This window comes from Lepisma saccharinum, chromosome 13 (assembly GCF_977018435.1).
Source record: "Lepisma saccharinum chromosome 13, izLepSacc3.1, whole genome shotgun sequence".
In the NCBI taxonomy this organism is placed as follows: domain Eukaryota; kingdom Metazoa; phylum Arthropoda; class Insecta; order Zygentoma; family Lepismatidae; genus Lepisma; species Lepisma saccharinum.
The window spans coordinates 15,555,236-15,582,452 of NC_139241.1; the positions used below are offsets into that span (position 1 = coordinate 15,555,236).

Genomic DNA, 27,217 nt, shown 5'->3' on the forward strand with positions numbered 1-27,217 from the left:
AACGCGTAGTTACAAAACACACAAATAATCACAAACTATCAAACGTCAAGTATCAAAATGTGTTTTAAACAAATCTGAAAAGAAACACGTTTCAAACGCTTTGTTTAAACATTTGAAATAAACAAAGAAATATGTTTTAAACGGAGAAAACATATTGTTTAAAACACTTTGTTTTGATCATGCTAACTCTGTTTCCATACAATCCTCCCTGTGAAGTCATTTCCATGTTCGGCTTCGTTGTGAAATGACAAGAGCATTTGGAAATTTAGCAGCAAGTGCCCATACAGATCCTCCTGCCTGCAAATTTCAGAAGGTGAGAGATTATCAAGCTGAGCAAGAGCACACATTTCCACCTACAGTTTTCGTTGTGTTTGCTAATCGGGCTCAGTTTGTACCAAGCCTTTATAAAAAATAATATTAGACTCGTTTGTTGTTCCCCTCCACGGAAATCTTTAGTAAAAGGCGAAAGATTTTTGCGTATGAAGGGAAACCAGAGTTGTTTCCAGGCTTTTTTTTTTTTTTTTTTTTTTTTTGCTAGTGTTAACCCGTTGAGAGGGTTATGCCCTCACTTTGGTAAGTGATTTCATTGTAAGTTATGTGTCTTTCATCATTTTGGATGGTCTAAGTGCTTTTTTATATTGCAGAAAATTTTTCTTATTAAGATTGGTGATGCGTATGTGTTATCTTACTTTTGGGCGTGGTTGAGAAGATTGTAAATATGGATTTCGATATTTGGAGTCGGAGTATTGTTGGTACTGCTTAGGCTGTAGTGGTGGGATAAATATGGCATGATAACTGCGATGGATGATATATATCGTATTCGTGTTTCTGTGGGTCTAGATCATCTAGATAACATGAATACATGGTGAGCAGGTGTTGTAATGGCGTATAAATATGTGTAGGTGCTGCATCATGTCGGATATCAAGATGAATGGTATTCCAGAATACTGGGATTTCGGATATCATGGCTTTGTTTATGTAACGTTGGCGAAGGCTCTCGACGTGATACAGAATAGTCGGGAAGGAAATTCTGTCATACAGTAGTGCTGTGGGATAAGGTAATTTAATCCGGAAAGCCAATCTAAATGCGTGCCGTTCAAAGATTTCCAGTTGGTCGTAGAAGGAGGCAGAAGCGTCAATCCAAGCAATATGCCCGTGAGTGATGGCTGGGCGCAAGAATTTTTTGTAGGTGGTTAGGACTGTTGTCGGGTGTAATCCCCAAGATGTACCCACCAGTTTCCATAATAGGTTTAGGCGGTTCTTTACCTTCTTCTTTATCCTTTCTAAGTGTGGGCGCCAGGTCAGTTTTTCATCTATGGTAACCCCAAGGTATGTTACGTGTTTTGAAGGTAAGATGCGTCTCCCCTCTATTTTAATCTCCAAGAGTTTGGGGTTTCGGTGTACTTTGGAGCGACAGTGGGGAGGTAGGAAAACTACTGCCTGAGTTTTTGAAGAGTTTATTGATAGTTTCCATTGGTTGCACCAGCGAATAAAGGAGTCTACGGCCTTTTGGAGTGTTTTATTAATGGATTGAACTGTTTTCCCAAGAGCTAGGAAAGCAGTGTCATCTGCAAATTGGAATACGTGTGTGCTGGTATCCATGGTCGGCATATCAGTTACATACATTAAATATAATAGCGGTGACAAAACAGACCCCTGTGGGACTCCTGTGTGCAAGAAGATGGGATAGGATGTTGCCGAGTTCAGAGAGATGTATGCCATGCGGCCTGCCAGGAACGAATGGATAAGGCGAATGTAGCATTGAGGAAGCTGGAATTTGTGGAGTTTATATATTAATCCCGAATGCCATACTTTGTCAAACGCCTTTTCGAGATCGAATAAAAGAAGACACGATGGCAAGGACTTGTTATAGTGGTTTGTTATAGTTGTTATCAATCTCAGAAGTTGGTCGTTGAGGCTGATAGATGGTCGGAAGCCTGCTTGATGTGCGGGTAGGAGCTTCTTGGATGAAAGGTGTTGGTGCAATCTGCGTACAAGTACTTTTTCAAAGATTTTGCTGAGGGTCGATGTGAGCTGTATTGGTCTGTAAGAGGATACTTCGCGAACAGGTTTCCCGGGTTTGGCGAACAGCAGCATTTTGGAAACTTTCCATTCTGTCGGGAAGTAGCCTGTTCGTAGTATATAGGTATATATGGTGGCCAGGATGAGCAGAAAGGTTCTTGGAGCCTCTCTGACGAGTCGGTAGGTTACCGAGTCGAAGCCTGGAGCAGTGTTTCTTTTCCGAGATATGGCGCATTCTATGTCTTCTGGTGTTATAGGTGAGGTTAGAGGTTCATTTTCATCCATACTATGGTCATTGTTAGGTTTGAGAGCTCGGTTATGTGGGTTTGAGACACGTTGTACTGTACGTGATTGGGTTGTTTTGTGTAATGGTTCAGTTTGTGGTGTAAAGATACCTCGAAAGTGGTGTGCAAAGACGTTTGCTTTCTCTTGGTCGTCGTCTATGGATTTCCCATCGACTATAATGGGATATGTAGTTCTTGACCTTTTCCCTGTGAGTTTGTTAAATTGTTGCCAGTATTTGGATGGATGTGATGTATCAGCCAGTGTATTGCACGTTTTTATCCAATTCCTTCTTTTATATGCAATGATATAGTTTTGTACCGTTCGGAGGAGTTGTCTATGATGCCGTAACGCTTCAGGATTTCTTGTTACAACATACTCTCGGAAGGCACGCCTGGAGGCTGAAATCAGTTTTAGATAGTTCGGCGGTAATTTTGGTTTATATAGATTGATGGTTTGAAGTGGGATGGTACTTTTCGCAGCTTCGGTTAAGGCAGAAGTGAGTAATGGGACTACATCATCCAGATCCCTATCGTTTGTTGGCGTATCTGCGTTTTGCACGGTGTTTTCGATTGCATTACGATATTTTTCCCAGTCTGCTTGATCGTAGGAGTACCTTGTTATGAGAAAGGGTTTGTGAGGAGTTGGTGCAGGTGCGTCAACTGTAAAGATTATAGGTGCGTGATCGCTACCAATGGGTTCAAGTACATCCACTTTGCTATTTGTAAGGAGGGAAGTCGATGTAAGTACAACATCTGGAGAAGTACTGCTGATTGGTCTAGATGGTTTCGGAAGTTGGTGGAAATGGCAATTTTGGCAGCTGTCTATAGTTTGGTGAAATTGTCGCTTTTCGGCTTGTGGTCGACTATGGAGATTTATGTCGGCCATGATTATGTAATGCTTGTAGCTGTTTTCGATATAGTTGATAAAGTTGTATGGTATAGGATGTCCAGGCCGGACATAGATGGTTGCTAGGGTAATGCTTCTGTGCCTCAGATATATTGTTGCTATGCTGTATTCCGGCAAGTTGAAATGCGGTGGTAATGTGTGTTCTCTGTGCGGATATGATTTTCGAAAGCCAATTGCAGTCCCTCCATTTGCACGTTGAGCTTCCGTTGGCCCATCATGTCGAATCATAGTATATCCGCTGATCTTGGGTTTGAGTTTTGGCGTTAGGAATGTTTCGTTGAGGGCGAAAGCTGATATATTCTTTTCCTGCAAGACAGTCTCAAATAAGCTTTTGTGTTTTGTTAAAGAGCGAATATTTAAGAAGAGAAAATAATAGCCCATGATTGTTATGAAGAGTCTGAAAACTGTTTTAGGATGTACTTGTGTTTTCAAGAGGGTTGATATTGAAATGGACATGTGGTCCCGTATACGTAGCGTGTAACTGCAGTTTGAAAAGTGTTTTTGCAGCGAGTATGACTTGGTCCAGAATATGTGTGCGTAGAAATGGCTGGATGTTTTGAGTTGTAATAGTAAAGAATGGTAGCAGATCTTCCACAGTGATTGGGTCCATTAGTGAATTTGCCGGTTTGGTTGAGCTATCTATAGTTCGGATGGGAACAACAAGCTCAGGGTGATTTGGTTCTGGGTTAGGTTTGGCTTGGCATTTATAGCTGTAAGTAGGATGTCCTTCAGAGCATGTGTTGCATTTAGGCGGGTTCTGGATGTTTGTACAAGTGTTGGTAGAATGTGGCCCAGAACAGTATCCACAGATTGCTGGATTTGGACAGTTGGTTGTAGTGTGCTGATTGTATGTTTGACAACGTTCACAACGCACGGGCAGTGGTGTTGACGTCCTGGAATGTTCGACTCTGTGCTTTCGACAATATATATAGGCTCCATTGTGCAATAGTTCGTCCACGGTATCTTTATCTACTGTCAGGATTCGAACCATATAGGTTGGTCCGTTGTCATTTCGGATTCTCATGCACTTGTGGATGGTGTGACCTTCTGCCTGAATTTCTTCAGCGATTTCTGTGTCGGTGTATTCAGGGGGAACACCCCGAATCACCACTGATAGCATTGGTGCTCGTTTAGGCGGAGGAGGTTGCTTTGGACGTGTAGAGGTTAGTGGCTTCATATTGGCATTTGTACCAAAAATTTGGTAGGAGGCCTTGTCTCTGATAATGGTGGAGAAATGTGGGTCAGTAGATTTTATAAGTATTCCGTTCCTGGTGAAGACTATTTCATTAACTGAAGCTCTTGGCACATATTTTAGGATTTGATTTAGGATATGTTTTGGCGTCTTGTATTTGGTGTCGTAGTTCGAAAGAAGGAAATTGTACAACACTGGTGTCTGTGTGTTTACGTCGGTTTTGTTCTGTCTGGAGTCTGTTCTCTCTGGAAGTTTCTGCTTTTTGTTGGCAAGTGGTGACCTAGATCGATCGCGGGAATCCATGGAAGAGCTTCGGGAATTTGGATTTTCTAGCTTGTTCCGGCCTCTAGCTCTGACATCTCTAGGGACAGTACCCCCAACTTGTTGGGGGAGCCCTTTATGCATCGCTTCCCTTGCACTACTTTGTTTCCAGGCCACCAATTTTTCCTAGCCTATGTTGCAGTTCTATTCACTGCTCATGGGAACGTGTAGGTTCCGTAGGAAATTACTGTTTTACTTGTTGAAACATAAAACCTCGTTTTGTGTGATTTTCGTTTCTTAAAACGAGAGAATAAGGATATAAATCCGTGCCGATTTCTAATTTGCGTCATGTGCACGGACCAACGTACACAAATGATAAACCGACAGCAAATTCTACCATCTCTCGGCCACCATTTCAACTAGTGGGAACTTGTACTTTGGCAACAAATTCCATTTCACGAAGAATTTTCAGTTTATCTGTTCTCATATGCAACACGATTACACTTTCGGGTTTCTCCCACAGGCATGCTTAAAAATGTTTCGTAAAGAAACCAAACCGAAGCAAGAAAGAAAATTACCGCAGTTATTTCGGTTGTGACGGGTCACTTTAATGTCATGCGATTCTTGCACGTATATATGTAGTGATGGAATCTCGAAATTTAGTATAGATTGGGCAATAGCCATGAATATAAAACAAGATAGTTCCGTTGAAATTACTTAACGTAATAATTCTCGGCATCAAAGCAAGTTACATTTCGACAATTGTAAATTATAGAGAAAGAAATAAGTAAAAGGAATTTTGTGTTCCAAAATTTCCTATCATACGCTAACGACTTCTTTTTCACAATGTTACTTCCATACAGGGTTGGCAAATTTGTGTTCTTTAGTTTGTTTTAACATGCTTTTAATGTTGATTTGTCGAAAAGGATATATGTTTTTTTTAAAAAAATAAAACTTTTAAACAAAATGCCAAGATGACATTTTTTTAAGAATAATGAAAAATAATGTATCTGTAGAACATCCAAGGATTGATTGTGTTCATATTACAAGCAAACGCTTGACTAACTTCTTAAAATACACATTTATGTTAGTCTTAAATCTCGCCTGTACGCTGTTCGAGAAGCTCCAACTAATCCACAGTTTCCAGGCCCCACTGAGTCCAAGTGGTAGCTTCTGATTAATTATCATCGTGAATGGATCTAAATCTTAAACATCTGCATAAATCATAGCCATGAATTTTAAACGTGGCCCACGGTATTCATCACCATATGTGTGTTATTTGATGTACATTTTGAACCACTGAGAAGATTCTAATGCACAATGAAGAGAATGATACTCATTTATAGAAAACGCGTAGTTACAAAACACACAAATAATCACAAACTACCAAACGTCAAGTATCAAAATGTGTTTTAAACAAATCTGAAAAGAAACATGTTTCAAACGCTTTGTTTAAACATTTGAAATAAACAAAGAAATATGTTTTAAACGGAGAAAACATATAGTTTAAAACACTTTGTTTTGATCATGCTAACTCTGTTTCCATACAATCCTCCCTGTGAAGTCATTTCCATGTTCGGCTTCGTTGTGAAATGACAAGAGCATTTGGAAATTTAGCAGCAAACGCCCATACAGATCCTCCTGCCTGCAAATTTCAGAAGGTGAGAGATTATGAAGCTGAGCAAGAGCACACATTTCCACCTACAGTTTTCGTTGTGTTTGCTAATCGGGCTCAGTTTGTACCAAGCCTTTATAAAAAATAATATTAGACTCGTTTGTTGTTCCCCTCCACGGAAATCTTTAGTAAAAGGCGAAAGATTTTTTCGTATGAACGGAAACCAGAGTTGTTTCCAGGCCAACAATTTTTCCTAGCCTATGTTGCAGTTCTATTCACTGCTCATGGGAATGTGTAGGTTCCGTCGGAAATTGCTGTTTTACTTGTTGAAACATAAAACCTCGTTTTGTGTGATTTTCGTTTCTTAAAACGAGAGAATAAGGATATAAATCCGTGCCGATTTCTAATTTGAGTCATGTGCACGGACCAACGTACACAAATGATAAACCGACAGCAAATTCTGCCATCTCTCGGCCACCAGTTCAACTAGTGGGAACTTGTACTTTGGCAACAAATTCCATTTCACGAAGAATTTTCAGTTTATCTGTTCTCATATGCAACACGATTACACTTTCGGGTTTCTCCCACAGGCATGCTTAATAATGTTTCGTAAAGAAACCAAACCGAAGCAAGAAAGAAAATTACCGCAGTTATTTCGGTTGTGACGGGTCACTTTCATGTCATGCGATTCTTGCACGTATATATGTAGTGATGGAATCTCGAAATTTCCTCTCTGTCCGAAGGGACCTGGAGTGGAAACCTCACGGTGCCCAACGAAGCTCCAGACCATCGAACGTCGAGATCGCCGCGGCATAGACACGCGTTCGCGCGATGTCAGTGAGGAACTTCAACCTACCCGACCCCGTCCAGGGAAATAATGGAAGACGTTCAACAACCCAATCCTCCGATAGGCCAACGAGCTCAACCATTCAGGGGGGACAATTCGTGTTCCCAATTCCTCCCTCTGATAGGCTATCGAGGCAACCAATGATAGATACAGAACGCCTTAGCGATTCTGAAATGAACAATATCGACAACCGGGAACCTCAGGGCATTGCATCGGAGTACGGTTACACATCAGATTCTGTTGTAAATGAAGAGAGAAGAGTATCCGCTCACACGGGAGCCATCCCCAAATCGCAAGGAGGGAAAATGCGCCCACCACGACGAGTATATTCCAGATCTTCCGAAAAGTTATTTATGAAGCCAACGGATAGAAGAGAACGTTATATGCAATCCACACAAAACAAGACCGTTGATCCCGATGGGTTTCAACTCGTACCTCCAAGAAAGACAGTTCCGGCCAGTACTGTGACTGCTGATCCACCATCAACAATTGAAACATCAAATAGATATGATGCGTTCACATCAGACCAACCGGAATTACCACCTGAAAATATGCAGATTCAAACAGAGGGAGAAAACGAAATACCTTCCGTTTCCACGCCAAAACCTACCAGAGAGCCGTTGATCTATGTATATCATCAACCGGCACCTCATAATTTTGTCATGAAAACTATCGAAACTACCAAGATTAACCCAAGGGTGCGTTACACAATGGATAGTATACGTTTCCAATGTACTTCATCAAATGATTTCAACAAATTGAAAACATATCTTCAAACAAACAGAGAAAGATTCGCCATAGCTCCGAATCGTCAAAATCGTCCACTTCGGGTTGTCATTCGACATCTTCCTATAGATCTAGATACGAAGTTCATCATGTCGGAGCTCATTGATTATGGATTTGAAGTTATGACGGTTCACCAAATGAGCCAGCGTAACCCAAAAGGTCCCGGAAGGAAGAACATACCGCTATTCCTGATTACTCTCAAGAGATCACCAGCAGCATCAACGATCTACGATTTGGAAAGTATTAACATCTATAGGATTAAGGTCGTAGAATATCTGCCCCCAACAGTCATACAATGCCATAAATGCCAACGTCTAGGCCACACCCAGCAACAATGTTTTACCATACCACGCTGTGTTAAATGTGGTAAACCACATGAAGCATATAAATGTCAGAAGAAGAGGGATGATCCCCCCACGTGTGCGAACTGTGGGGGAGAACATCCCGCAAACTTTAGAGGCTGTCGGATCTTCACTGTAATAGATCAACAACAGAGAAAACCTCAGATGATAACTGCCAGACAACCTGTCAGAACCAGCACTACAGCTCCAGCAGCTTCAGCTCCAGCTCCAGCTTCAACATCTATCAGGCCCACTGAAGCAGCACGTTATACATCTTATGCATACAGAGCTGACCCACAGTCACGAATGGGACAACGTCACCAACCTACAACAAATACTGGGCAAGCTGGCCAAGGTCTTCAAATACTCCTGGATCTGGCTAATACATGGAACTTTACCAAGATATGGCAACATGTATCCCGAGGACTACAAAAGATCTCCCAAGCAACCTCGGGAATGTCTATAATACCAATCATAATACAAATACTGATGGAAATGCAATCTGATGGCTGTTTTTAGTCGACATAATTTGCTTCAACATATCAATTTGCTGATATACAATGCCGATGGCATAGCAAATCAGACACCTGAACTCACTCATCTACTTTGCAATAAAAATATAGATATTGCACTAATTAACGAGACTCACCTCAAACCACATATGAAATGGACCATCTCTCGTTATAGAATTTTCCGTGAAGACCGACTCCAACAAAGAAAAGGCGGACTTCTCATATTAACAAGACAAGGAATCAACGCGGCAAGAATAGCACTACCCACATTTACATCAATTGAGGCAATTGCAATTAAGGTGCATACTACTTCAGAAGATCTGATATTAGTTGCAGCGTATCGGTCTCCAGCTACAGTGCTGGATTATGAAGACGTACTACAATTGGACACACTGGGATCCAACGTTATTGTTGGAGGCGATCTTAATGCCAAGCATCCTATATGGCACTTCAGAATATCTAACCCGTCTGGAAATATTCTACTGCAAGCGCTGCCAGATACTGAATTTTCTATATCTGCTCCATTGGACCCTACTTTCTACCCTAGGGGTAGAGGAACACCTGATGTCTTAGACGTACTTTTGAACAAAGGAGTAGGCATTAGTACTGCACCATATGTTGAAGACGCTCTTACCTCGGATCACCTCCCTGTTATCGCAGCTATTGCCCAGGGCATCTACTATCATAGGTTCCAGGCACTACAGGAACCCAAAACAGATTGGAATGCTTTTCGCCGGCAATCGCATACGAGACTGAACCTCCATCAATCAATGAATACGGCTGAGGAGATCGATGAAGCAGTAAACAACTTTACAGAGGTTATTAAAACATCTTGGAGCCGAACAACGATTACCATGTGTACTTTACCTACGCCAAACACTTCTCCAGTACTGGAAATTTTACTTTGTTTGACACGATGGGCCCGACGTCGCTGGTATAGAACTCAATCACCCCACCATCTTTACGAATGGAGGTTGCTTGCCAAAGAATTACATAATTTCCTAGTAAGAGAGCGGACCTCCCAATGGGATGAACGTCTACGAAAACTGGAACCACAAGATAGGCAATTTTGGAAGTTAGCGCGCACTCTCAATGCAAGAGATAAGCCAACGTTGAATTCCTTAAATTCTCCAGAAGGACCTATAGTGAATCCTCAGGAAATAGCGGAAACTCTTGCAGACCAATTCCAAACGCATTTCAAACTTAATGCAGAACTTAATGATCAAGAAACAGAGCAAGAGGTTCAAAATATATCCGACCAACTTCTACAACTTCCATCGATTCTTGATGCTCCACACGTAACACCTCGTGAAGTCCAAAGGCTGACAAAGAAGCTTAAACCGAAAGCAGCACCTGGCCTAGATGGTATTCCACCTGCGGCACTTCAGAATCTCACAAGAAAGGGGTTTGTGTATCTTGCCAAACTTTTTACTAACATTATACGACTGGGCTATTTTCCAACACAATGGAAAATGGCAAAGATCATAGCTATTCCAAAAATGGGAAAGAATCCGCACGAGAAGACAAACTATAGACCTATAAGTCTATTATCTCATGTTAGTAAGCTTTTCGAAAGGGTGTTGTGCCAGCGTCTCACAGTTATTATAGACGAACATCAGCTAATACCAAACCACCAATTTGGCTTTCGGAAAAATCACGGTACTACCGAACAACTTGTCAGAGTCGTTGACTATATTGCTGTTCATAACAACAGAAAGCATCGTGTCGCTGGTCTATTTCTGGACGTTCAGCAAGCATTTGATAGAGTATGGCACGGTGGACTAATGCTCAAATTACAACAACTTCCGCTACCTCAGTGCTACTTAAAAGTTATGATGAATTATCTGCAAAACAGAAAGTTTATAGTAACTGTGCAAGGCCAGAAATCTACTTCCAGATCTATTGAAGCAGGGGTGCCTCAAGGCTCTGTCCTTTCCCCTACGTTATACTCATTATATACGGCAGATATTCCATATCCGAAAGAAGGATTACTAGCAACATATGCAGATGATACTGCATTGTTAGTACATGCAAAATTACTGTCCACTTGCGAAAAACGAATTAACAAGTATGTGCCAGAATTAATAAAATGGACTCAGAAATGGAAAATAAAAATAAATCCAACAAAAAGCAACACCATAGTTTTTGCATCGAGTGGAGCTAGGGAGAAAATCAAACTCCAAATATTCCAGACGCCAGTCCCTACGGTCAATAAGATAAAGTACCTAGGAGTAAGCCTTGATACAAGACTGACTTTTGGCCCACATTTAGATGAGGTGGCAAGAAGGGCAAAACAAAGAACAGGATACCTCATGCCTCTACTAAGATCACCAGCGTTGTCAATTGAAACAAGACTCCATTTGTATCAAATGATGATTAGACCTATATTATTATATGCCGGCCCTACATGGTTACAGGCCGCTAAAACGCATTTACAGAAATTGCAATATGTACAAAACAGAGCACTCAGATACATTGGACATTACCCGTTAGCGACACGTATACAACAACTCCACGAAGACATGGACCAGCCCAGGATTGAAGATTTACTACATATTGCCCAGGATAACCTGTGGAGGCGGATTACGATGCATCCAAACCCATTAGTGCAAGCTATAGGTCAAATAAAACCCAGAGTAGAGAGGGTTTCACTTCCCCGTCCATGACTGTTTATATAAACCAGATAAATGAAATGACAATCAATTTAATGTAATGATTGTGATTGTGAATGTTCATATATATGTAGTAGTGAGTAGATTTTGGGGATTTTCTGGGAACATTGTATATTGTACTAACGCGACAGTTGCGTTAGTTTTTGTAAAATATTGATATAAAGAAAAGTAATTATTGTAACAGTATTGTAAATTATTGTCGATTCCAGTTAATGTTACATAAACAATATGCTGGGATACACAAATCCTGACGTCAAATAAAAAAAAAAAAAAAAAAAAAATCAAATCGAAATTTAGTATAGATTGGGCAATAGCCATGAATATAAAACAAGATAGTTCCGTGGAAATTACTTAACGTAATAATTCTCGGCATCAAAGCAAGTTACATTTCGACAATTGTAAATTATAGAGAAAGAAATAAGTAAAAGGAATTTTGTGTTCCAAAATTTCCTATCATACGCTAACGACTTCTTTTTCACAATGTTACTTCCATACAGGGTTGGCAAATTTGTGTTCTTTTGTTTGTTTTAACATGCTTTTAATGTTGATTTGTCGAAAAGGATATATTTAAAAAAAACAAAAACTTTTAAACAAAATGCCAAGATGACATTTTTTAAGAATAATGAAAAATAATATATTTGTAGAACATCCAAGGATTGATAGTGTTCATATTACAAGCAAACGCTTGACTAACTTCTTAAAATACACATTTATGTTAGTCTTAAATCTCGCCTGTACGCTGTTCGAGAAGCTCCAACTAATCCACAGTTTCCAGGCCCCACTGAGTCCAAGTGGTAGCTTCTGATTAATTATCATCGTGAATGGATCTAAATCTTAAACATCTGCATAAATCATAGCCATAAATTTTAAACGTGGCCCACGGTATTCATCACCATATGTGTGTTATTTGATGTACATTTTGAACCACTGAGAAGATTCTAATGCACAGTGAAAAGAATGATACTCATTTAAAGAAAACGCGTTGTTACAAAACACACAAATAATCACAAACTATCAAACGTCATGTATCAAAATGTGTTTTAAACAAATCTGAAAAGAAACATGTTTCAAACGCTTTGTTTAAACATTTGAAATAAACAAAGAAATATGTTTTAAAAGGAGAAAACATATAGTTTAAAACACTTTGTTTTGATCATGCTAACTCTGTTTCCATACAATCCTCCCTGTGAAGTCATTTCCATGTTCGGCTTCGTTGTGAAATGACAAGAGCATTTGGAAAATTAGCAGCAAGCGCCCATACAGATCCTCCTGCCTGCAAATTTCAGAAGGTGAGAGACTATCAAGCTGAGCAAGAGCACACATTTCCACCTACAGTTTTCGTTGTGTTTGCTAATCGGGCTCAGTTTATACCAAGCCTTTATAAAAAATAATATTAGACTCGTTTGTTGTTCCCCTCCACGAAAATCTTTAGTAAAAGGCGAAAGATTTTTGCGTATGAAGGGAAACCAGAGTTGTTTCCAGGCCACCAATTTTTCCTAGCCTATGTTGCAGTTCTATTCACTGCTCATGGGAACGTGTAGGTTCCGTAGGAAATTACTGTTTTACTTGTTGAAACATAAAACCTCGTTTTGTGTGATTTTCGTTTCTTAAAACGAGAGAATAAGGATATAAATCCGTGTCGATTTCTAATTTGCGTCATGTGCACGGACCAACGTACACAAATGATAAACCGACAGCAAATTCTGCCATCTCACGGCCACCATTTCAACTAGTGGGAACTTGTACTTTGGCAACAAATTCCTTTTCACGAAGAATTTTCAGTTTATATGTTCTCATATGCAACACGATTACACTTTCGGGTTTCTCCCACAGGCATGCTTAATAATGTTTCGTAAAGAAACCAAACCGAAGCAAGAAAGAAAATTACCGCAGTTATTTCGGTTGTGACGGGTCACTTTCATGTCATGCGATTCTTGCACGTATATATGTAGTGATGGAATCTCGAAATTTAGTATAGATTGGGCAATAGCCATGAATATAAAACAAGATAGTTCCGTGGAAATTACTTAACGTAATAATTCTCGGCATCAAAGCAAGTTACATTTCGACAATTGTAAATTAGAGAGAAAGAAATAAGTAAAAGGAATTTTGTGTTCCAAAATTTCCTATCATACGCTAACGACTCCATTTTCACAATGTTACTTCCTTACAGGGTTGGCAAATTTGTGTTCTTTTGTTTGTTTTAACATGCTTTTAATGTTGATTTGTCGAAAAGGATATATTTTTTTAAAAAATAAAACTTTTAAACAAAATGCCAAGATGACATTTTTTTAAGAATAATGAAAAATAATGTATCTGTAGAACATCCAAGGATTGATTGTGTTCATATTACAAGCAAACGCTTGACTAACTTCTTAAAATACACATTTATGTTAGTCTTAAATCTCGCCTGTACGCTGTTCGAGAAGCTCCAACTAATCCACAGTTTCCAGGCCCCACTGAGTCCAAGTGGTAGCTTCTGATTAATTATCATCGTGAATGGATCTAAATCTTAAACATCTGCATAAATCATAGCCATGAATTTTAAACGTGGCCCACGGTATTCATCAACATATGTGTGTTATTTGATGTACATTTTGAACCACTGAGAAGATTCTAATGCACAATGAAGAGAATGATACTCATTTAAAGAAAACGCGTAGTTACAAAACACACAAATAATCACAAACTATCAACCACATGTATCAAAATGTGTTTTAAACAAATCTGAAAAGAAACCTGTTTCAAACGCTTTGTTTAAACATTTGAAATAAACAAAGAAATATGTTTTAAACGGAGAAAACATATTGTTTAAAACACTTTGTTTTGATCATGCTAACTCTGTTTCCATACAATCCCCCCTGTGAAGTCATTTCCATGTTCGGCTTCGTTGTGAAATGACAAGAGCATTTGGAAATTTAGCAGCAAGCGCCCATACAGATCCTCCTGCCTGCAAATTTCAGAAGGTGAGAGATTATCAAGCTGAGCAAGAGCACACATTTCCACCTACAGTTTTCGTTGTGTTTGCTAATCGGGCTCAGTTTGTACCAAGCCTTTATAAAAAATAATATTAGACTCGATTGTTGTTCCCCTCCACGAAAATCTTCAGTAAAAGGCGAAAGATTTTTGCGTATGAAGGGAAACCAGAGTTGTTTCCAGGCCACCAATTTTTCCTAGCCTATGTTGCAGTTCTATTCACTGCTCATGGGAACGTGTAGGTTCCGTAGGAAATTGCTGTTTTACTTGTTGAAACATAAAACCTCGTTTTGTGTGATTTTCGTTTCTTAAAACGAGAGAATAAGGATATAAATCCGTGCTGATTTCTAATTTGCGTCATGTGCACGGACCAACGTACACAAATGATAAACCGACAGCAAATTCTGCCATCTCTCGGCCACCATTTCAAATAGTGGGAACTTGAACTTTGACAACAAATTCCATTTCACGAAGAATTTTCAGTTTACCTGTTCTCATATGCAAGACTATTACACTTTCGGGTTTCTCCCACAGGCATGCTTAATAATGTTTCGTAAAGAAACCAAACCGAAGCAAGAAAGAAAATTACCGCAGTTATTTCGGTTGTGACGGGTCACTTTCATGTCATGCGATTCTTGCAGTTATATATGTAGTGATGGAATCTCGAAATTTAGTATAGATTGGGCAATAGCCATGAATATAAAACAAGATAGTTCCGTGGAAATTACTTAACGTAATAATTTTCGGCATCAAAGCAAGTTACATTTCGACAATTGTAAATTAGAGAGAAAGAAATAAGTAAAAGGAATTTTGTGTTCCAAAATTTCCTATCATACGCTAACGACTCCTTTTTCACAATGTTACTTCCATACAGGGTTGGCAAATTTGTGTTCTTTTGTTTGTTTTAACATGCTTTTAATGTTGATTTGTCGAAAAGGATATATTTTTTTTAAAAAATAAAACTTTTAAACAAAATGCCAAGATGACATATTTTTAAGAATAATGAAAAATAATGCATCTGTAGAACCTCCAAGGATTGATTGTGTTCATATTACAAGCAAACGCTTGACTAACTTCTTAAAATACACATTTATGTTAGTCTTAAATCTCGCCCATACGCTGTTTGAGAAGCTCCAACTAATCCACAGCTTCCAGGCCCCACTGAGTCCAAGTGGTAGCTTCTGATTAATTATCATCGTGAATGGATCTAAATCTTAAACATCTGCATAAATCATACCCATGAATTTTAAACGTGGCCCACGGTATTCATCACCATATGTGTTATTTGATGTACATTTTGAACCACTGAGAAGATTCTAATGCACAATGAGGAAAATGATACTCATCGCGTAGTTACAAAACACACAAATAATCACAAACTATCAAACGTCATGTATCAAAATGTGTTTTAAACAAATCTGAAAAGAAACCTGTTTCAAACGCTTTGTTTAAACATTTGAAATAAACAAAGAAATATGTTTGAAACGGAGAAAACATATTTTTTAAAACACTTTGTTTTGATCATGCTAACTCTGTTTCCATACAATCCTCACTGTGAAGTCATTTCCATGTTCGGCTTCGTTGTGAAATGACAAGAGCATTTGGAAATTTAGCAGCAAGCGCCCATACAGATCCTCCTGCCTGCAAATTTCAGAAGGTGAGAGATTATCAAGCTGAGCAAGAGCACACATTTCCACCTACAGTTTTCGTTGTGTTTGCTAATTGGGCTCAGTTTGTACCAAGCCTTTATAAAAAATAATATTAGACTCGTTTGTTGTTCCCCTCCACGGAAATCTTTAGTAAAAGGCGAAAGATTTTTGCGTATGAAGGGAAACCAGAGTTGTTTCCAGGCCACCAATTTTTCCTAGCCTATGTTGCAGTTCTATTCACTGCTCATGGGAACGTGTAGGTTCCGTAGGAAATTGCTGTTTTACTTGTTGAAACATAAAACCTCGTTTTGTGTGATTTTCGTTTCTTAAAACGAGAGAATAAGGATATAAATCCGTGCCGATTTCTAATTTGCGTCATGTGCACGGACCAACGTACACAAATGATAAACCGACAGCAAATTCTGCCATCTCTCGGCCACCATTTCAAATAGTGGGAACTTGTACTTCGGCAACAAATTCCATTTCACGAAGAATTTTCAGTTTATCTGTTCTCATATGCAACACGATTACACTTTCGGGTTTCTCCCACAGGCATGCTTAATAATGTTTCGTAAAGAAACCAAACCGAAGCAAGAAAGAAAATTACCGCAGTTATTTTGGTTGTGACGGGTCACTTTCATGTCATGCGATTCTTGCACGTATATATGTAGTGATGGAATCTCGAAATTTAGTATAGATTGGGCAATAGCCATGAATATAAAACAAGATAGTTCCGTGGAAATTACTTAACGTAATAATTTTCGGCATCAAAGCAAGTTACATTTCGACAATTGTAAATTAGAGAGAAAGAAATAAGTAAAAGGAATTTTGTGTTCCAAAATTTCCTATCATACGCTAACGACTCCTTTTTCACAATGTTACTTCCATACAGGGTTGGCAAATTTGTGTTCTTTTGTTTGTTTTAACATGCTTTTAATGTTGATTTGTCGAAAAGGATATATTTTTTTTTAAAAAATAAAACTTTTAAACAAAATGCCAAGATGACATTTTTTTAAGAATAATGAAAAATAATGCATCTGTAGAACCTCCAAGGATTGATTGTGTTCATATTACAAGCAAACGCTTGACTAACTTCTTAAAATACACATTTATGTTAGTCTTAAATCTCGCCCATACGCTGTTCGAGAAGCTCCAACTAATCCACAGTTTCCAGGCCCCACTGAGTCCAAGTGGTAGCTTCTGATTAATTATCATCGTGAATGGATCTAAATCTTAAACATCTGCATAAATCATAGCCATGAATTTTAAACGTGGCCCACGGTATTCATCACCATATGTGTTATTTGATGTACATTTTGAACCACTGAGAAGATTCTAATGCACAATGAGGAAAATGATACTCATTTAAAGAAAACGCGTAGTTACAAAACACACAAATAATCACAAACTATGAAACGTCATGTATCAAAATGTTTTTTAAACAAATCTGAAAAGAAACCTGTTTCAAACGCTTTGTTTAAACATTTGAAATAAACAAAGAAATATGTTTTAAACGGAGAAAACATATTGTTTAAAACACTTTGTTTTGATCATGCTAACTCCGTTTCCATACAATCCTCACTGTGAAGTCATTTCCATGTTCGGGTTCGTTGTGAAATGACAAGAGCATTTGGAAATTTAGCAGCAAGCGCCCATACAGATCCTCCTGCCTGCAAATTTCAGAAGGTGAGAGATTATCAAGCCGAGCAAGAGCACACATTTCCAACTACAGTTTCCGTTGTGTTTGCTAATCGGGCTCAGTTTGTACCAAGCCTTTATAAAAAATAATATTAGACTCGTTTGTTGTTCCCCTCCACGGAAATCTTTAATAAAAGGCGAAAGATTTTTGCGTATGAAGGGAAACCAGAGTTGTTTCCAGGACACCAAATTTTCCAAGCATATGTTGCAGTTCAATTCACTGCTCATGGGAACGTGTAGGTTCCGTAGGAAATTGCTGTTTTACTTGTTGAAACATAAAACCTCGTTTTGTGTGATTTTCGTTTCTTAAAACGAGAGAATAAGGATATAAATCCGTGCCGATTTCTAATTTGCGTCATATGCACGGACCAACGTACACAAATGATAAACCGACAGCAAATTCTGCCATCTCTCGGCCACCATTTCAACTAGTGGGAACTTGTACTTTGGCAACAAATTCCATTTCACGAAGAATTTTCAGTTTACCTGTTCTCATATGCAAGACTATTACACATTCGGGTTTCTCCCACAGGCATGCTTAATAATGTTTCGTAAAGAAACCAAACCGAAGCAAGATAGAAAATTACCGCAGTTATTTCGGTTGTGACGGGTCACTTTAATGTCATGCGATTCTTGCACGTATATATGTAGTGATGGAATCTCGAAATTTAGTATAGATTGGGCAATAGCCATGAATATAAAACAAGATAGTTCCGTGAAAATTACTTAACGTAATAATTCTCGGCATCAAAGCAAGTTACATTTCGACAATTGTAAATTAGAGAGAAAGAAATAAGTAAAAGGAATTTTGTGTTCCAAAATTTCCTATCATACGCTAAAGACTCCTTTTTCACAATGTTACTTCCATACAGGGTTGGCAAATTTGTGTTCTTTTGTTTGTTTTAACATGCTTTTAATGTTGATTTGTCGAAAAGGATATATTTTTTTTAAAAAATAAAACTTTTAAACAAAATGCCAAGATGACATTTTTTTAAGAATAATGAAAAATAATGTATCTGTAGAACATCCAAGGATTGATTGTGTTCATATTACAAGCAAACGCTTGACTAACTTCTTAAAATACACATTTATGTTAGTCTTAAATCTCGCCTGTACGCTGTTCGAGAAGCTCCAACTAATCCACAGTTTCCAGGCCCCACTGAGTCCAAGTGGTAGCTTCTGATTAATTATCATCGTGAATGGATCTAAATCTTAAACATCTGCATAAATCATAGCCATGAATTTTAAACGTGGCCCACGGTAATCATCAACATATGTGTGTTATTTGATGTACATTTTAAACACTGAGAAGATTCTAATGCACAATGAAGAGAATGATACTCATTTAAAGAAAACGCGTAGTTACAAAACACACAAATAATCACAAACTATCAACCACATGTATCAAAATGTGTTTTAAACAAATCTGAAAAGAAACCTGTTTCAAACGCTTTGTTTAAACATTTGAAATAAACAAAGAAATATGTTTTAAACGGAGAAAACATATTGTTTAAAACACTTTGTTTTGATCATGCTAACTCTGTTTCCATACAATCCTCCCTGTGAAGTCATTTCCATGTTCGGCTTCGTTGTGAAATGACAAGAGCATTTGGAAATTTAGCAGCAAGCGCCCATACAGATCCTCCTGCCTGCAAATTTCAGAAGGTGAGAGATTATCAAGCTGAGCAAGAGCACACATTTCCACCTACAGTTTTCGTTGTGTTTGCTAATCGGGCTCAGTTTGTACCAAGCCTTTATAAAAAATAATATTAGACTCGTTTGTTGTTCCCCTCCACGGAAATCTTCAGTAAAAGGCGAAAGATTTTTGCGTATGAAGGGAAACCAGAGTTGTTTCCAGGCCACCAATTTTTCCTAGCCTATGTTGCAGTTCTATTCACTGCTCATGGGAACGTGTAGGTTCCGTAGGAAATTGCTGTTTTACTTGTTGAAACATAAAACCTCGTTTTGTGTGATTTTCGTTTCTTAAAACGAGAGAATAAGGATATAAATCCGTGCTGATTTCTAATTTGCGTCATGTGCACGGACCAACGTACACAAATGATAAACCGACAGCAAATTCTGCCATCTCTCGGCCACCATTTCAAATAGTGGGAACTTGAACTTTGACAACAAATTCCATTTCACGAAGAATTTTCAGTTTACCTGTTCTCATATGCAAGACTATTACACTTTCGGGTTTCTCCCACAGGCATGCTTAATAATGTTTCGTAAAGAAACCAAACCGAAGCAAGAAAGAAAATTACCGCAGTTATTTCGGTTGTGACGGGTCACTTTCATGTCATGCGATTCTTGCACGTATATATGTAGTGATGGAATCTCGAAATTTACTATAGATTGGGAAATAGCCATGAATATAAAACAAGATAGTTCCGTGGAAATTACTTAACGTAATAATTCTCGGCATCAAAGCAAGTTACATTTCGACAATTGTAAATTAGAGAGAAAGAAATAAGTAAAAGGAATTTTGTGTTCCAAAATTTCCTATCATACGCTAACGACTTCTTTTTCACAATGTTACATCCATACAGGATTGGCAAATTTGTGTTCTTTTGTTTGTTTTAACATGCTTTTAATGTTGATTTGTCGAAAAGGATATATTTTTTTTAAAAAATAAAACTTTTAAACAAAATGCCAAGATGACATTTTTTTAAGAATAATGAAAAATAATGTATCTGTAGAACATCCAAGGATTGATTGTGTTCATATTACAAGCAAAGGCTTGACTAACTTCTTAAAATACACATTTATGTTAGTCTTAAATCTCGCCTGTACGCTGTTCGAGAAGCTCCAACTAATCCACAGTTTCCAGGCCCCACTGAGTCCAAGTGGTAGCTTCTGATTAATTATCATCGTGAATGGATCTAAATCTTAAACATCTGCATAAATCATAGCCATGAATTTTAAACGTGGCCCACGGTATTCATCACCATATGTGTGTTATTTGATGTACATTTTGAACCACTGAGAAGATTCTAATGCACAATGAGGAAAATGATACTCATTTAAAGAAAACGCGTAGTTACAAAACACACAAATAATCACAAACTATCAAACGTCAAGTATCAAAATGTGTCTTAAACAAATCTGAAAAGAAACATGTTTCAAACGCTTTGTTTAAACATTTGAAATAAACAAAGAAATATGTTTTAAACGGAGAAAACATATTGTTTAAAACACTTTGTTTTGATCATGCTAACTCTGTTTCCATACAATCCTCCCTGTGAAGTCATTTCCATGTTCGGGTTCGTTGTGAAATGACAAGAGCATTTGGAAATTTAGCAGCAAGCGCCCATACAGATCCTCCTGCCTGCAAATTTCAGAAGGTGAGAGATTATCAAGCTGAGCAAGAGCACACATTTCCACCTACAGTTTTCGTTGTGTTTGCTAATCGGGCTCAGTTTGTACCAAGCCTTTATAAAAAATAATATTAGACTCGTTTGTTGTTCCCCTCCACGGAAATCTTTAGTAAAAGGCGAAAGATTTTTGCGTTTGAAGGGAAACCAGAGTTGTTTCCAGGCCACCATTTTTTCCTAGCCTATGTTGCAGTTCTATTCACTGCTCATGGGAACGTGTAGGTTCCGTAGGAAATTGCTGTTTTACTTGTTGAAACATAAAACCTCGTTCTGTGTGATTTTCGTTTCTTAAAACGAGAGAATAAGGATATAAATCCGTGCCGATTTCTAATTTGCGTCATGTGCACGGACCAACGTACACAAATGATAAACCGACAGCAAATTCTGCCATCTCTCGGCCACCATTTCAACTAGTGGGAACTTGTACTTTGGCAACAAATTCCATTTCACGAAGAATTTTCAGTTTATCTGTACTCATATGCAACACGATTACACTTTCGGTTTCTCCCACAGGCATGCTTAATAATGTTTCGTAAAGAAACCAAACCGAAGCAAGAAAGAAAATTACCGCAGTTATTTCGGTTGTGACGGGTCACTTTAATGTCATGCGATTCTTGCACGTATATATGTAGTGATGGAATCTCGAAATTTAGTATAGATTGGGCAATAGCCATGAATATAAAACAAGATAGTTCCGTGGAAATTACTTAACGTAATAATTCTCGGCATCAAAGCAAGTTACATTTCGACAATTGTAAATTAGAGAGAAAGAAATAAGTAAAAGGAATTTTGTGTTCCAAAATTTCCTATCATACGCTAACGACTCCTTTTTCACAATGTTACTTCCATACAGGGTTGGCAAATTTGTGTTCTTTTGTTTGTTTTAACATGCTTTCAATGTTGATTTGTCGAAAAGGATATATTTTTTTAAAAAAATAAAACTTTTAAACAAAATGCCAAGATGACATTTTTTTAAGAATAATGAAAAATAATGTATCTGTAGAACATCCAAGGATTGATTGTGTTCATATTAAAAGCAAACGCTTGACTAACTTCTTAAAATACACATTTATGTTAGTCTTAAATCTCGCCTATACGCTGTTCGAGAAGCTCCAACTAATCCACAGTTTCCAGGCCCCACTGAGTCCAAGTGGTAGCTTCTGATTAATTATCATCGTGAATGGATCTAAATCTTAAACATCTGCATAAATCATAGCCATGAATTTTAAACGTGGCCCACGGTATTCATCACCATATGTGTGTTATTTGATGTACATTTTGAACCACTGAGAAGATTCTAATGCACAATGAAGAAAATGATACTCATTTAAAGAAAACGCGTAGTTACAAAACACACAAATAATCACAAACTATCAAACGTCATGTATCAAAATGTGTTTTAAACAAATCTGAAAAGAAACCTGTTTCAAACGCTTTGTTTAAACATTTGAAATAAACAAAGGAATATGTTTTAAACGGAGAAAACATATTGTTTAAAACACTTTGTTTTGATCATGCTAACTCTGTTTCCATACAATCCTCACTGTGAAGTCATTTCCATGTTCGGCTTCGTTGTGAAATGACAAGAGCATTTGGAAAATTAGCAGCAAGCGCCCATACAGATCCTCCTGCCTGCAAATTTCAGAAGGTGAGAGACTATCAAGCTGAGCAAGAGCACACATTTCCACCTACAGTTTTCGTTGTGTTTGCTAATCGGGCTCAGTTTATACCAAGCCTTTATAAAAAATAATATTAGACTCGTTTGTTGTTCCCCTCCACGAAAATCTTTAGTAAAAGGCGAAAGATTTTTGCGTATGAAGGGAAACCAGAGTTGTTTCCAGGCCACCAATTTTTCCTAGCCTATGTTGCAGTTCTATTCACTGCTCATGGGAACGTGTAGGTTCCGTAGGAAATTACTGTTTTACTTGTTGAAACATAAAACCTCGTTTTGTGTGATTTTCGTTTCTTAAAACGAGAGAATAAGGATATAAATCCGTGTCGATTTCTAATTTGCGTCATGTGCAGGGACCAACGTACACAAATGATAAACCGACAGCAAATTCTGCCATCTCACGGCCACCATTTCAACTAGTGGGAACTTGTACTTTGGCAACAAATTCCTTTTCACGAAGAATTTTCAGTTTATATGTTCTCATATGCAACACGATTACACTTTCGGGTTTCTCCCACAGGCATGCTTAATAATGTTTCGTAAAGAAACCAAACCGAAGCAAGAAAGAAAATTACCGCAGTTATTTCGGTTGTGACGGGTCACTTTCATGTCATGCGATTCTTGCACGTATATATGTAGTGATGGAATCTCGAAATTTAGTATAGATTGGGCAATAGCCATGAATATAAAACAAGATAGTTCCGTGGAAATTACTTAACGTAATAATTCTCGGCATCAAAGCAAGTTACATTTCGACAATTGTAAATTAGAGAGACAGAAATAAGTAAAAGGAATTTTGTGTTCCAAAATTTCCTATCATACGCTAACGACTCCATTTTCACAATGTTACTTCCTTACAGGGTTGGCAAATTTGTGTTCTTTTGTTTGTTTTAACATGCTTTTAATGTTGATTTGTCGAAAAGGATATATTTTTTTAAAAAATAAAACTTTTAAACAAAATGCCAAGATGACATTTTTTTAAGAATAATGAAAAATAATGTATCTGTAGAACATCCAAGGATTGATTGTGTTCATATTACAAGCAAACGCTTGACTAACTTCTTAAAATACACATTTATGTTAGTCTTAAATCTCTCCTGTACGCTGTTCGAGAAGCTCCAACTAATCCACAGTTTCCAGGCCCCACTGAGTCCAAGTGGTAGCTTCTGATTAATTATCATCGTGAATGGATCTAAATCTTAAACAACTGCATAAATCATAGCCATGAATTTTAAACGTGGCCCACGGTATTCATCAACATATGTGTATTATTTGATGTACATTTTGAACCACTGAGCAGATTCTAATGCACAATGAAGAAAATGATACTCATTTAAAGAAAACGCGTAGTTACAAAACACACAAATAATCACAAACTATCAAACGTCATGTATCAAAATGTGTTTTAAACAAATCTGAAAAGAAACATGTTTCAAACGCTTTGTTTAAACATTTGAAATAAACAAAGAAATATGTTTTAAACGGAGAAAACATATAGTTTAAAACACTTTGTTTTGATCATGCTAACTCTGTTTCCATACAATCCTCCCTGTGAAGTCATTTCCATGTTCGGCTTCGTTGTTTTTTTTTTTTTTTTTTTTTTTTTTGTTTTTTTTTTGAAGTCAGGAATTTTCATGTCCAGCATATTGTTTATTGACTGGAATGTGGGTTGTTTACATAATTTTTGTGTACAGGAATCATTGATAATGACATTTACATTTGTGTTTCCTGCTACTGTCGCAGGAGACAGGTCGTGGGTATGTGCCCAACATATACAATTAACTACAAACAATACATACAAGAGATACAAGATATACAAGGATTAATCATGATAATTTACACGAAATTTGAATACAAGCACAAGTGCACAGATTATACATTTGTTAAAAACCATATGAAAGATTACTTAGGTTCCCTAAAATCTGAGTGTAATTCACTTCGTCATGGTCGTGGTAGAGGTACCTTACGCCGTCGGGGACGGAGTGTCCCGATGGAGTTGATCAGTGGATTGGTGTGGGCTCGAACCTTGGCCCATATGCGTTGTTTGGCGATTTGGAGCGTCTCCTCTATCATGGGATATTGCAGATCATCATGAATCTGGGTGATACGGGTGTCCATGGGGTAGGAACCAATCATGCGTAGCGCTCTGTTCTGCACAATCTGGATCTTCTTGTGATGGGTCTGTGCCATCTGGGTCCATACCGGGCTGGCATAGAGTAGAATAGGATGAACCATCGAAGTGAACACATGGAGGCGTGTGGCAAAAGGAAGAGTGTGCGCACGTAGCAATGGAGATAGGTAGCCAAGACGCATGCGCGCGCGCTTGCAGGCCGCATCTGTGTGAGGTCCAAATTTCAGTCGTCTGTCCAGGAGGACACCCAGATACTTCACTTGATCACGATGAGGCACTCGGCGTCTGAAGAGGGTGACTTGAGCTCGTTCTGGTACGGGGCCCAAGCCGAAGACCGTAACAAAACTCTTCTCTGGGTTTATCCTGATCTTCCATTTTGTGGCCCATTTCTCGAAACGGGTGGTGTACTTCTTCAGTTTGTCTTCACAGTTTTCAAGACGTTTGTCCCAGACAAATACTGCAGTATCATCGGCATACGTGGCTAGCATGCCTGTTTCAGGTGGTGGAATGTCAGCTGCATAGAGAGCAAACAGGAGAGGGGAAAGCACTGCACCTTGTGGAACGCCGGCCAGAATGGGACGTGAAGACGACTGGTGGCCGTTGATGGTGGTAACAAAACTTCTCCCGAAGAGGAAACTGGACAAGATCTGACAATATGTGGTCGGAATGTGCATTCTGTGGAGTTTGTACAAAAGCCCGTGGAGCCACACACTGTCGAAGGCCTTTTGCACGTCCATGAAGAGTCCTAATACTTTTTGCCTGCGGTCAAGTTTGACCGCCACTGTATCTACCACACGTAACAGTTGTTCCGTTGTGCCGTGATGTAACCGGAAGCCAAATTGGTGGTCAGGTATCAAGTGATGAAGGTCACAGAAGTGTGCAAGTCTGGCTCGAAGTACTCGTTCGAAGGTCTTCCCCACATGGGTCAGGAGGCTGATCGGTCTATAGTTGTTGAGTTCTTGCGGGTTTTTACCCGGTTTAGGAATAGCGATTACCTTTGCTAGTTTCCAGTCTCGTGGGAAGTAACCAAGGCGAAGCATGTGTGTGAACAGTTTGGCTAAGAACACGTAGCCTTTTCTTGTCAGGTGTTTGAGCGCTGCTGCAGGAACACGATCGATGCCTGGGGCCGAGCGGGATTTCAGCAGACGAGTCGCTGCAAACACTTCTCGTGGAGTTACATGAGGCACGTCGAGACCGAGTGGCATACGTTTGAGGGAGCGTAGTCCCTCGGTTACCAAACGTGTTGTGGAGGCATCCCGCAAGTCACTGTTGGGGGTGAAACTCTGGGCGAAGTGGTCAGCCATCAATTCGGCCTGTTCCTGAGGATCAAGGACAGGACCATGTTGAGTGTTTATTGCGGAAAGGGGCGCTTTGTCCTTGGTGATCAGCGATCGCGTCAGCTTCCAGAAGGAAGGGTCCATCTGTGAAAGATTTCGAAGTTTGTTGTCCCATCTTGCAACACGATCCCGAAGAAGGAATTGGTGAAGATGCCTTCCTATGAGGGTCCATTCCGCATAGTGTGGCAAATATTGTGTTCTCTGCCATCTTCGGCGCGCCCATCGTGTTAATTTCAGCAGGATGAAGAGCACCGGGGAAGCTGTCGTGGCCACAGGGTCAGGCTTCGTACGGGTGTTTCTTTTCCAGGCGTCTACCAGTACGTTGGAAAAATGGAAGATGGCCATGTCGATCTGCCGAGGGGATCGCAGTGGAATACTGAGATCGAGTTGGTGATGGGTTTCACGACGGAAGTTGTTCCAGTCTGTGATATGTTCCTGCAGGGGACAGAATCGCTGGCAATAGACTCCCTGTGCGATGGAAGCAAAGACTGGCAAATGGTCGGAAAGAAGATCTGTTTCCACATAGGGTGTGGTGCTGTAACCGACTCCTTTAGTAAGGACGACATCTAATACGTCTGGCTGGCCTCGCCCTCTTGGGTAGAAGGTGGGGTCAAGCGGTGCGCTGATGGAAAACTCCGTTTGCGGAAGAAGATCATAAAGTCTATTTCCAGCTGGGTTAGCCACTCTGCTGTTCCATGAGGTATGTTTCGCATTGATGTCTCCCCCTATCACTACGTGTTGGCCAAGGGTCTCTAGTTGCAAGATGTCCTCGTCGTGGAAGGGCACCCGCGGTGAACGGTAGGCTGCGACAAGGATGAGGTCGGAGGTTTTGGTTTTAACTTGAATGGCCAGGACTTCCAGGGAGGTCATCACAGGGGTGGCAATTTGCGCGGCTGGAATGCCCTTGCGCAGGAGTATCATTAATCCACCTTTCTGTTGTC

The 27,217-nt window shown here is 39.1% G+C and overlaps 9 non-coding genes across 9 annotated transcripts; all 9 read right to left on the reverse strand.

The window, feature by feature from the left end:
• Nucleotides 1-381: 381 nt before the first annotated feature.
• On the reverse strand, nucleotides 382-499 carry LOC145997547 (U5 spliceosomal RNA). Its single transcript, XR_014442950.1, has one exon. It is a non-coding gene; the product is annotated as a U5 spliceosomal RNA (small nuclear RNA).
• Nucleotides 500-6,395: 5,896 nt separating this feature from the next.
• On the reverse strand, nucleotides 6,396-6,513 carry LOC145997653 (U5 spliceosomal RNA). The gene has a single exon (XR_014443050.1). It is a non-coding gene; the product is annotated as a U5 spliceosomal RNA (small nuclear RNA).
• A 6,283-nt stretch (nucleotides 6,514-12,796) lies between these two features.
• On the reverse strand, nucleotides 12,797-12,914 carry LOC145997690 (U5 spliceosomal RNA). The gene has a single exon (XR_014443086.1). It is a non-coding gene; the product is annotated as a U5 spliceosomal RNA (small nuclear RNA).
• A 1,559-nt stretch (nucleotides 12,915-14,473) lies between these two features.
• Nucleotides 14,474-14,591, reverse strand: LOC145997820 (U5 spliceosomal RNA). The gene has a single exon (XR_014443210.1). It is a non-coding gene; the product is annotated as a U5 spliceosomal RNA (small nuclear RNA).
• Nucleotides 14,592-16,140: 1,549 nt separating this feature from the next.
• Nucleotides 16,141-16,258, reverse strand: LOC145997548 (U5 spliceosomal RNA). Its single transcript, XR_014442951.1, has one exon. It is a non-coding gene; the product is annotated as a U5 spliceosomal RNA (small nuclear RNA).
• A 1,560-nt stretch (nucleotides 16,259-17,818) lies between these two features.
• Nucleotides 17,819-17,936, reverse strand: LOC145997725 (U5 spliceosomal RNA). Its single transcript, XR_014443121.1, has one exon. It is a non-coding gene; the product is annotated as a U5 spliceosomal RNA (small nuclear RNA).
• A 1,559-nt stretch (nucleotides 17,937-19,495) lies between these two features.
• Nucleotides 19,496-19,613, reverse strand: LOC145997738 (U5 spliceosomal RNA). Its single transcript, XR_014443133.1, has one exon. It is a non-coding gene; the product is annotated as a U5 spliceosomal RNA (small nuclear RNA).
• A 1,561-nt stretch (nucleotides 19,614-21,174) lies between these two features.
• On the reverse strand, nucleotides 21,175-21,292 carry LOC145997647 (U5 spliceosomal RNA). The gene has a single exon (XR_014443045.1). It is a non-coding gene; the product is annotated as a U5 spliceosomal RNA (small nuclear RNA).
• Nucleotides 21,293-22,852: 1,560 nt separating this feature from the next.
• Nucleotides 22,853-22,970, reverse strand: LOC145997691 (U5 spliceosomal RNA). The gene has a single exon (XR_014443087.1). It is a non-coding gene; the product is annotated as a U5 spliceosomal RNA (small nuclear RNA).
• Nucleotides 22,971-27,217: the final 4,247 nt, after the last annotated feature.